This window comes from Muscardinus avellanarius (assembly GCF_963383645.1).
Source record: "Muscardinus avellanarius genome assembly, chromosome: 3".
Lineage (NCBI taxonomy): Eukaryota > Metazoa > Chordata > Mammalia > Rodentia > Gliridae > Muscardinus > Muscardinus avellanarius.
In genome coordinates, this window is record NC_137788.1 from 92941891 (window position 1) to 92952669 (window position 10779).

Sequence of the window (10779 nt, forward strand, 5' to 3'; positions counted from 1 at the left end):
AGCCTGTGCTACCACACATGACTATACCATTGTTTTTCTTTGGAGTTATTTTCTAGGTTTTCAAAATATATGTGATGTTCAACTTTAAATGTTATATGTTGCATCCAATGATGACTTTAGAAGGAATAATCAATTCCTGCTTCAGCATCTTCTACAGGGTATCAGTTTTTGTTTTTTTTTTACATATACATAGGCAGTTTTCCTGACCCAGAAGGGTATCATTTCTAAATTTTCTTGAATACATGTTCCCTTGAAGATCATATGAGTGGGATTATCTGCAATAAGAACAAGACAAAGAATATCAGAAGACTGTTCAGCTGGATAGCTGGATAGGATATACTTGGCCCCAACACATACATGTAGGCTCTGAGATCCTGTGGTGGTATCCAGTCTTCATCTGGAATTTGAGTAAAGTTGGTGACCAGATGCACAAAGGAGTTCACAGTGAATCGAACTTATAGAAGGCACAGTCAGAAATTAACTTCATGAATTGAAGAGGCCAAGATTTATACTATTTTAAACTGATCTTGTCTCTCTAGTCTTGGGAGTGAATAGGAAAAACAACACAAGACCCCCCCCCCCCGAAAAAAAACAAAACAAACTTAGTAAAATAGTAAGATCTCTAAATTTATCCTTTTAAACAAGTAATTTATATCCCCTATAGTCTGAGTTATCTATGCAGGTGAGATCGCTTCCAGCATATCTTTAGAAATTCTTCACTCTAGTGTGATGGACCCAGGTTTTTCTTTTTCTTTTTCTTTTTTTTTGGTGTGTGTGTGTGTGTGTGTGTGTGTGTGTGTGTGTGTGTGTGTGTCTGGGATGGAACCCAGGGCATTTGACCCCCCCCCCCAGCTATACCCCAGCCTTATTTTTTATTATTTTATTATGAAACAGGGTCTCGCTAAGTTGCAGATGGCCTCACTAAGTAGCTGAGGCTGTCCATGAACCACGATCCTCCAGTCTCAGCCTCCCAAATGCTGGAATTACAAGCATGCGCCACCGCGCCCGGCTTGGACCCAGGGTTTTACTCTAGTTTAATGGATGAGTACATAAAAGGATAACTGTAGGGTACTTCATATTTTTATCCCAGTTGCTGTTTAGTACCTTATTTTTCTACTTCCTGAGGAGGACCTGGACTCTGAATTAGAAGAGATACAGAGGTAATTCCAACCTTGGTGGGGGCTAGAAGAAGCATACTCATGCACAGTAGTTAATATTTGACTATTTTGTTGTACAAACTGTTTTAATTTAGTTTCTTTTGCTATAGCTAGATTTTCTCTTCTCCCTTGGGTACCAGAAAGGGTCTCCTATATGCTGTTTCAGAGGTAGTAGTTTAAGTTAATTTCTGGGAACCATACATAGCCAGAGTAGGGTAGTTGGGAACACCATATCTCACTGCAGATGAATTTCTTGGCATAATTTAGTCATCATTTTCTTTAAGTTACAATTCATCTTTTCCATTTTCTCTGTAAATTTGGTTCTTCAGGATGCAAATAATTTTCATTGGATGTTTAATGCTTTGCCTACTTGTTAAATCACTTCTGCAATGAAAGTCCACTGTCACTCTTCATTGAGAAAGGGAGCCCATATTTTGGTATCAGCTTCTGCAAGAGAATTTTAGCATAAAGAGTTTTGTTTTGTTCTAATTCAAGCTGAGGCATTAGGACCGAAAAAAAAAAAAATTGCCCTTTGCAACGCTTTTTTTCTGCCATATTGGCAGCCTGATTTTCCTTAGTTACATAAGTGTCAGTCTCCTCGTGGTTAGGAAAGGGAATGATTGCCACCTGTTTTGGCTTGACCACAGCCTGTATCAAAGCCAGTATCTCAAGGGCATGTTTAATGTTCTTGTTTTTAATGTGAGAAACCTCCTCTTTAATGTCAGTCTAAATGTTTGCCTTCTTTTGTTTGGACAAATGAAGTCTCTTGTTAGAGGAATTATCTCAGTGTTTTTGGACTGATGTTCCAGGCCACAAAGCTTCAGCTTTCGGTCTTTGGTTGTGTGATCGTGAAGTGTCTGGGTATTTTCTGGCTATTCGTAATGTTGCTCTGATCAATGAAGAGGTGCCAATCTGTCTCTGCAATAAGCTAATCAGACAACTTCAATCTGCTAAACAGTCTCTAAGATCTCTAGGCAGTCACGTTTTATTGGCCCATTGTCATTTGCTGGCAAAAAAGTGTTGCTGGATTTGAGGGGACATGGTTTTAAGGTTGACATTTGGCTCATCTACTAGGATGGCCTGGCACCTACCCATCCTCTTAGTAGTTAGCCTGTAGCCTCTCCTCTGTTCTAGTAAAACCAGAACTGGGTGAGAAACAAACACAGTAATGGTTTGCTCTAGAGAAGCTTCTCAGCTTCCACTAGTGAATCACAAGTGGCAACTACTGCTCAAAAGGCAACTAGACCAATTGTTTGCCACATGGTTAAGCTATTTTGACCAACAGGCTATAATATGACTCCAAAAGTCAATGGGAATACTCCATTTGTGTTTATATACTATAGTTTAAATTCCTTCCTTAGCCAGACAGGTCTGGGGGTGTGGCTATCATGAGCCTTTGTTTTCATTTCTTGAATGGAGTTTGGCATTCTGAATCCAAGTTAGGGGCTCCAATTCTATTTCTTTCAAGGCCTTATACAGTGGTTTTGCTACTGACCCAACATTTAGCATATAAATTTGGTAGAACCTGACATTCCTAGGAACACACTGCCTCAAGTTTCTGAGTTTGCTAATGATCAATATGGCTCGCTTGTGATCTGACATAAGATTTTGGGTACCTTGTCTGATCTGTAATCCTAGATTGGTAATTTAGTTGTAAGTCTGCATCTTTTTAGGAAACAAATTATACACTTGTTTAAAATAAGTGTTTGTGGTTTGGACCAGCAGGCCCCAAAGAGTACTTGATCCAACAGTAACCCTCACATGTTGTTCACTAGATTTTTATTAAACAAGGGGCGTATTTTAATCCTGAGGTTCTTTTGATTATTTTGAAACAGGGTCTCACTGAGTTTCAAAGGGCCCCACTAAGTACCTGAGGCTGTCTGCAAATGGTGATCCTCCTGTCTCAGCCTCCTAAATGGTGAGATTGCAAGTGTGCACAACCACCCCGGCTAGGCTACTCTGATTTTAAGATTTTGACTGGGTTGGCATTGACCATTATACTTAGGATGTCATTGGCCAATAGACGATCATTGCTTTCATGAAGGTGAAATGGAATTATTTTTCTGGTTTTGGTTGACCAAAGAAGGAACTAGGGCGTATTTTCCAGTGTTACTTGCAAATGAGATAATTTCTTTTTAGGTGAGAATTTATTTGGATATTTATAAAACAAGTCTTGTCTTAAGAAAGGGATCAGATGATCTGACATGTTTAAAAAACTGTGCCTAATTTTTGTTAACTTAGAGCCTAAATTATAATACCTATTATATTGAATAGTTGAATAAGAAATCCATCAATTGGGACCCCGCTGTCAAGTGTGTGTGTGTGTGTGTGTGTGTGTGTGTGTGTGTGTGTGTCTATTGGGAAGAAAGTTTGCAGTAAGTCCTGGAGCCCTGGGCCCTGTCACTTGTCTTCTGAATTGTGAATTTGGAAGATAATTTGTTTTTCAATAAAGTGACCTGGTCCTAGGAAACTTTATTTTTTTAGACCGTTCTTTTTTCATTGTTCTTCATACAGTAGACATACTAACTTTCTTTTAATGGGTATTGGTATCTTTCCTCCTTTCATGAGACTTCCTTGAAGATTCTTTTGAAAGGACTGTAAAGAAAACACAAGTTAGCTTTAGTTTCTGCTCTTCTCAGGCATTATATACCCTAAAAGCAATGCACGCTAGCTGGGAATCATTAACACCCATTACCCTCTCAACCCACTGAGGCTTCCTCCTAATGCCTGGGGTGCTCTGCCGAGTGAAGGTCATATTAACCATACAGAGTTTTCAGAGAGGTTTTTTTTTCCCAGAGTTTTCACTAGTGTTTCCTTTTGAGATTTGCCTGTTTCTCGTTCTGTTTATCTTTATTTTTAAGTTGTTTTCTTCTTATTGAGTATTTGGAATACATGCATTCTTACTATTTTTTCTTGTATTACAAATGTATTGTTCTAGTCTATTACTTATTTTTTATTTTTTTCAAAGAAAACAGGGCAATTTTAATTTAAATTTTGAAAAATAGAAAAAAATAAGTATCATCTTGTAAAACAGAAGTGCAATATATTAAGCAAATAAGTGTATTAAAAATACCAAATGAATATTTTAATGCTTTTATTTATTACTTATTTTTAATTATTGTTAGTGTAAATGTAAGTAATTGTGATGTTGGTAATAACTAGGGTGGTGCCAAAGGTGTGCCAGCATCATTTTTTTTGGTTATTTACCCTATAAAACATTTTATTTTTAAGTGATTATGTGTTATATAGTACCTAAGACTTGTTTCATTCTTAGATCTTATTTTTCACATCAAAAAAATAACATTAGATTTAGATAAGTGGGTCTATATGAACAAAATAAATTGATCTTTAATAATAAAATATCTTTTTATATAATTTTTTGAAATTTCACCAGCTACTTAAAACTGAAAGTCTATAAACCACTGAATTAACTTATTTCAGTAGATTTTTTATTGGTAAAAATTTTAAAATTATTTATCTATTTATTTTAAAAAGAATAATCATAATTTTGTCTTTTAGGATATGTATTTGTGTGTAGTATATTTAATTAAAATGATAAAACTTGGATATTTTAGAAAACAACACATTTTTAATATAGTTTAGAATATTTTTATCATATTTATAAAAAATACTATCATCCTCAGGTAGATTTTGTGGTGCACACCTGTAATCCCAGTGCTTGTGAGGCTGAGACAGGAGGATTTCAGGTTCATGGTCAGCCTCAGAATGTAGCAAGACTCTCAACAATCTAGTGAGATCACCTTTCAAAAAAGGAACTAGGGATATAGCTCAGAGATATAATGTCAATGGATTGAATTGCCAGTTCAGAAAAATAAAAACTATTATACTCACCTTTTATGTAAGGACTTAAAGAATATCTTTAGATTTTAATATTTTTCTAAACTTATAGTAGATGACAAAACTTTGACTTAAAATTAGATTTTTTATTTAGTAACTTTTGTTTCCTAAATCAATTAAATACTTAGCCTAATTAAGCCTGTTTTACTTAGCTAATTTGACCCACTTATATGCAAATAAATTCTTTAAAGTTGTTTTAGCACTTTTTTTGCCTGTATATTAATATAAATTATTTTGAAGAAAAGAATTAGTTGAGAGTGGGGGAGAATTTCGTACAAAGAGAAAATAAACAACTGAAGAAATATAGTGCAATCAGAAGTATCTGGCTGTAAATTTAGCAGAGAAAGGAAAACAGTTTCATTTGGCAGGAAACAGGGGTGACAGTGGCCAGTCTGGGGTCATTGTGGAGCTCAGATTCTTAAGACTTAGTATATACCTAAGATTTGGAGAATTGTACCACAGCTGTAGGGACACATATTCAAAGGAAGAATTTATAGAAACTCAATAAAATTCTAAATCTAGAATTTTTTCTAATTAAAAAACAAATTTTTTATTATTAAAAAAAACTCTGACTTATGGGTTTGGGAGTTTATTTATTTAAAGGAATTATTGTGATAATGCTTTAATTTTTTTTCTGAGTTTTATATAGAACTTCTCCCCTCTTCCCCTTTTGCCTTGAAGTAAGTGATTTCTGTCATATGATTTAATACAATTCAGAGTTTCACAATCTATTTTGGGTTTGTTGACAGTTCGTGTTTCAGTGTCCAGCAGCACAAAGTGTACTGTTTGCGTTGGAAATGCAACTGAGCCTTGAATCAAGTAACTTTAGAGACCAGGTAGGCAAACTGGATCACCTTTGCCTTACTTCTCTGTCTTTACATATGATTTATTCTAAGCTTAGGTTCATTTCCCTTTCCTGCCTTCTTTTTCTCTGGTGGGGGTGGGGCTTGTGAATGAAGATTTAGTATTTTGAGAAAATTTTACATAATCCAATGTAAAATTCATAGGCATTATGACCTTGTCAGTAAGACAAATCACTGATGACCAAATTTTGCATTATCTGTAAATGCTGATTCCTTGAGAGAAGTTTTTCTGGGTTGGTGGTATGGCCCAGCGGCAGGGCACTAGCCCACCCTTCATAAGGCTGTTAGGCTCAGCCCCTAGCACTGCCAAAAAAAAGAGAGAAGAAAAAGAAAAAAAAAAAAAAAACCAGGAGGGAGGAAAGAAAAAGGTCTGCAAAACAGAAAAGAAAAATAATATGCAAATACAACAACAATGTCTACAGCTCTGAATACAAAATATTATGGTTTATATGGTGCTGTGGGCTCTTTTTCTTATTCAACTAAAGTTTGTTGAATAGAAAAATTAAAACTAATAGGCAGCCTTGTGCAGCTTTAACAAATCTTTATTACAAAATAAGTAGAAAATGAAAAGAGAAGAGAAGAAAAAGCAGCATGCTAGTATGTATTCTGGAACCCCCGAAAATGGAATTCTGACCCCATCTCCATCCCTAGCCTTTTAATAGATTTTGTGTTGGTATCTTCTTATCAGCATTACAAAAGCAATGGACTAGTAACTTATTTCTTATGCAGGTGGTGCCTCTGTCTCTGGACAGTGGACTTACTAAGTACAGGGGTCAATAATCTACCTGGCCTCTGCCTCTCTTGTATTGGGCAGTATTGGTTGCTCATCAACGATTGGTGCTTAGAAACAGCACATGGAGTTTGCTTTTCCTATATCTAAGTCAGATCACAGAGGAGAGGAGGTAAACAGAGACACTGATTGCCTCTCTATTTTTTTAGGGCTAAAGGCTTCAATTGTCTCTAAGGCTTTTATTATATGTTAATCTTTAGAATAAAGTGGGGGAAGAAGGAGGGAAAGAGGGAGGAGAAAATTTGCTTTTTAACAGCCGCCACCCCTTCCTACCTGAGTGCCTGTGCAGCACCCAGGCTCTGACTACTTTTTACATTTTGGAAATTAATACCAAAGGAATTTTACAAAACATTTTTAGGAGCCCATAAACAATTTGTTTTAACATGCAAGAACATAGCTCAGACAAAAACACAAACAACTTTTTTAGACATGCCAGCATATAGCTTTAGAAACTTGTATGGAGATGTCAACATAGAGATCAGACAAACACTTCTGTTCTGCAGTTGATAATGGACTCTTGCCTTCTCAACTTAGACTTACATCATCAATACATTTGAACTGGTGATAAAAGTCTGGCAGGTTTGATAAGCCTAGATGATCTTGCCAAAGACACTGGGTAATGTCCAGAAAGTCCTATAATGACTCTGACCTTCCTGCAAGCAGTGTGCTGAGCTTTGCTTAGGCCACAACAGTCTGCCCATGTGTATGACTCTGATCCAGCAACTTGATCTGATTCTGCTTGTGGAACACTTTTGTATCTGGGCCAACTCCTGAATGTCTGCTTCTATTCCTGGACTTGATTCATTACTCTCTACTCTCTGTTTGTTTGTACTGTATTATTTTGCCGATTATTTGAAGTCCTCTAAGACTTAGAATTTATGTGTTGTTTAGTATATTTATTTGACCTAAATTTTTAGGTCTGATAGTATGAAGTGTATTGTTTGATGCTAATTCATTGTTAATTGATTTTGGCAAAGTATCTACCAAGCATCTGAACTTAAAATTTAGCTTAAGGCCGGGCGTGGTGGCGCACGCTTGTAATCCCCACACTTGGGAGGCTGAGACAGGAGGATCACACGGGTTCGAAGCCAGCCTCAGCTACTTAGTGAGGCTCTCAGCAACTTAGTGAGACCCTGTTTCCAAAAAAATATATAAAAAAAGGTGTGGGAGTGTAGCCCAGAGGTAGAAAGCTTCTGGGTTCCACCCCCCAGTACCACCAAAAAAAAAAAATCTTAGCTTAACTTTACTTAGACAATTTTCTGTTAAGTTCCTGCATGCTATAACCTTTGTATGTTGAAAAAAAAAACCTGTGGCATTGTGGAAAGACACAAATTGTGTGTGACATGACTCATTGGTCTTAGGACTTTGCCTTTTCTCATTGCTCACAACAAACCGAAAAATAATAACAACAAAACTCTAATACTTGGCCTCTGCAGACCTCATAGGTCTGTGCAGATAATTCCAGCCCACTTATTACTGCAAGTTCTCACGCATGTCTGCCTGCTTGGAAACCTAAAAAAAAAAAAAGAATTCAGTCTGCAATCTTAGTGCTAGGTCATTCAGTGAATCCCTGGACTGACCTCTTCCTCTGTCTGTGTGAGTACCGGGCTCTGGGTCCATCTTGGAGCACAGGAATTCTGTGCTTTCCACAGAAATGGCTAGATTTGTCTGCAACTTTGAATGAGGTGTTCTTTTCAGAGATTTCCAGTGCCACATTAGGAATGTGTTATTCTGTGTCTAGTACCCTTTCTGTCTATGGAATAAATTTCAGGAGACTAGGTATAAGATTTTCCAGGGTTTCCAAAGGTTTCACCTATCAGAGGTTCACACTATGTGTCTACTTCTCAGGATTTTTTTTTACTTCCTTTTTTCTTTTTTTCAGCCTTGGTGTTTAAAAGGTTTCTTGTAAAAATTCTTGAGTTTCTCTGTTTTCAGTTCCCACCTCCCATGAAGGTAGTCTGGGATGTGTGTTGCAGCTCAACTCAAAGTTCCCAAAGTGAGTTAGCGGCAAGGCTCACCTTTAGTCTCATCACCATCTTTCTCCATATTTTCTCCTACTTATCATTATTTTAATTGTACATAGTTATGGGGTATAGTATGATAATTCGATATATCTATATACAATATGAAATGATGAAAATAGAGGTTAGCATTTACATCTTAAACTTTTAAAAATATCTCAAATATATTTTAACAACACATATTTATGGGATGTCTATAGTTCAAAATTATCTGTTAAATACCTATGAATCACTAAAAGAAAAACTCAAAGGCATGGAATATAAATAAATTAAAATAAAGAGTTGTGTGTAGTGGCATATGCCTCTATTCCTAGTAGTTGGAAGGCTGAGAGTGGAAGATTGAAAGTTTGAGGCCAGATTAGGCAACTTAGCAAAATCCTCAACAATTTAGTGTCTGGCCTCAATCCTCCTTCTAACTATTTTTCCTTACTCTACTCTAATATTCCAATAGTCTAATTTCTTTTCAAAGGTGAGAGTGATTTTTTTTTCTTTTCTACCTCCAAACTACACATCTAGCACTTTTTATTTTTTATTTTGAAACAAAATCTCACTAGATTGCTGAGGCTGGCCTCAAATCTGAAATAGCCCTGTCTCAGCTTCCCAAATACTGGTATTACAGTATGCACCAATGTGCCTGGCTTGATTTTCTTTAAAAGCATAGGAAACATTTTCATCTCCCCCTGAGATAGGCTCAGTCTCTCATTTTATATTCTTCAAGGTCCTCAATGGTCTGGCTTACTTCTTTCAACTCATTTAACTTCACCTTCCCACTTGGCATACATATCCTGATGTCTTCCCAAAATGAATCTTCAGTGTTTTAAACTTTTTTTCATCCATGGGATGTTGCTCTTGCTCTTTTTGCTATCTTGAAAAACGTCTGTGTTTACTTTGTTATTCTGTTATTTCATTTTAGTTCTTATTTTATCATCACTTATTATTACTACTGTTATTGTATATACTTGTATATTTTCCTTACCTTCCAACAGAATGTGAGCTATCTTAGAACAGGCACCTGTCTTGTTCAAATTATATCTCTCACATCATCATTCATTGCTTAGCAAACAGAACACACACTCACTGAATGGAAGAAGTTGTCCCCACCTGTACTGTGTGTGTGTGTGTGTGTGTGTGTGTGTGTGTGTGTGTGTGTTTCTGTGGATTGAATCCAGGGGTATTTCACCTCCTGAGCTATACTCCCAGTCCAGTTTCATATCCTTTCTCTCTCTTTCTGTTTCCTTCCTTCCTTCCTTCCTTTCCTCCTCCTCCTCCTCCTCCTCTTCCTCCTCCTCCTCCTCCTCCTCCTCCTCCTCCTCCTCCTCCTTTCTTTCCTTCTTTCTTTCTTCTTTTCTTTCTTTCTCTTGCTGTACTGAGGATCGAAACTGTGGGCATTTACCTCCGAGATAAACCATTATCCCTATTTTTTATTTTTTATTTTTTTGAAACAGGGTCACACTGAGCTGCAAAGGGCCTCACTAGATAGCTGCGGCTGGCGGAGAATCTGGATCCTCCTGTCTCAGACAGCCAAGTAATAGGATTACAAGCATTCACCACCATACCCAGCTCCACCTGTAATATTAATCTGTTTCAACAGATCTCTCTAACATTAAAGTGGAAAAGGAATACATGTTCTTTTATTTAGTGTTATATCATGTACAAAAGATATATGACTATGGGAAAAACCACCACAAATTCTACTGATCTAGTTATGTTCTGAGAAACTAAGCATACTGCTTCATACAGTGCACACTTATGGAAAAGCCTTGCTCTGTTTTTTATTCATGATTCTTAATATCCTTCAGACACGTTTTGAGGGATTTTGATCATTGTATGTATTGCCCTTTGTGTAATTTTTTTTGTTCTGGTATTTTGCTTTATTATATAAACTTAATTCTGTGTATCTTGATATACTTCATGCCTGCCACTTTAAATGCCCAAATAAATTGAAGACTGACAAAATAAAAAGAAAAGGAGAAACAGAAAAAAGAAATTAAGCATATGATTAATAAAATATAGGGGGGGTCAGTGTTCTAAATTCATGGATATTAAATTTCAAGTAGTTTCTTAAATTTTAATGCAGACAAATAAGTAAA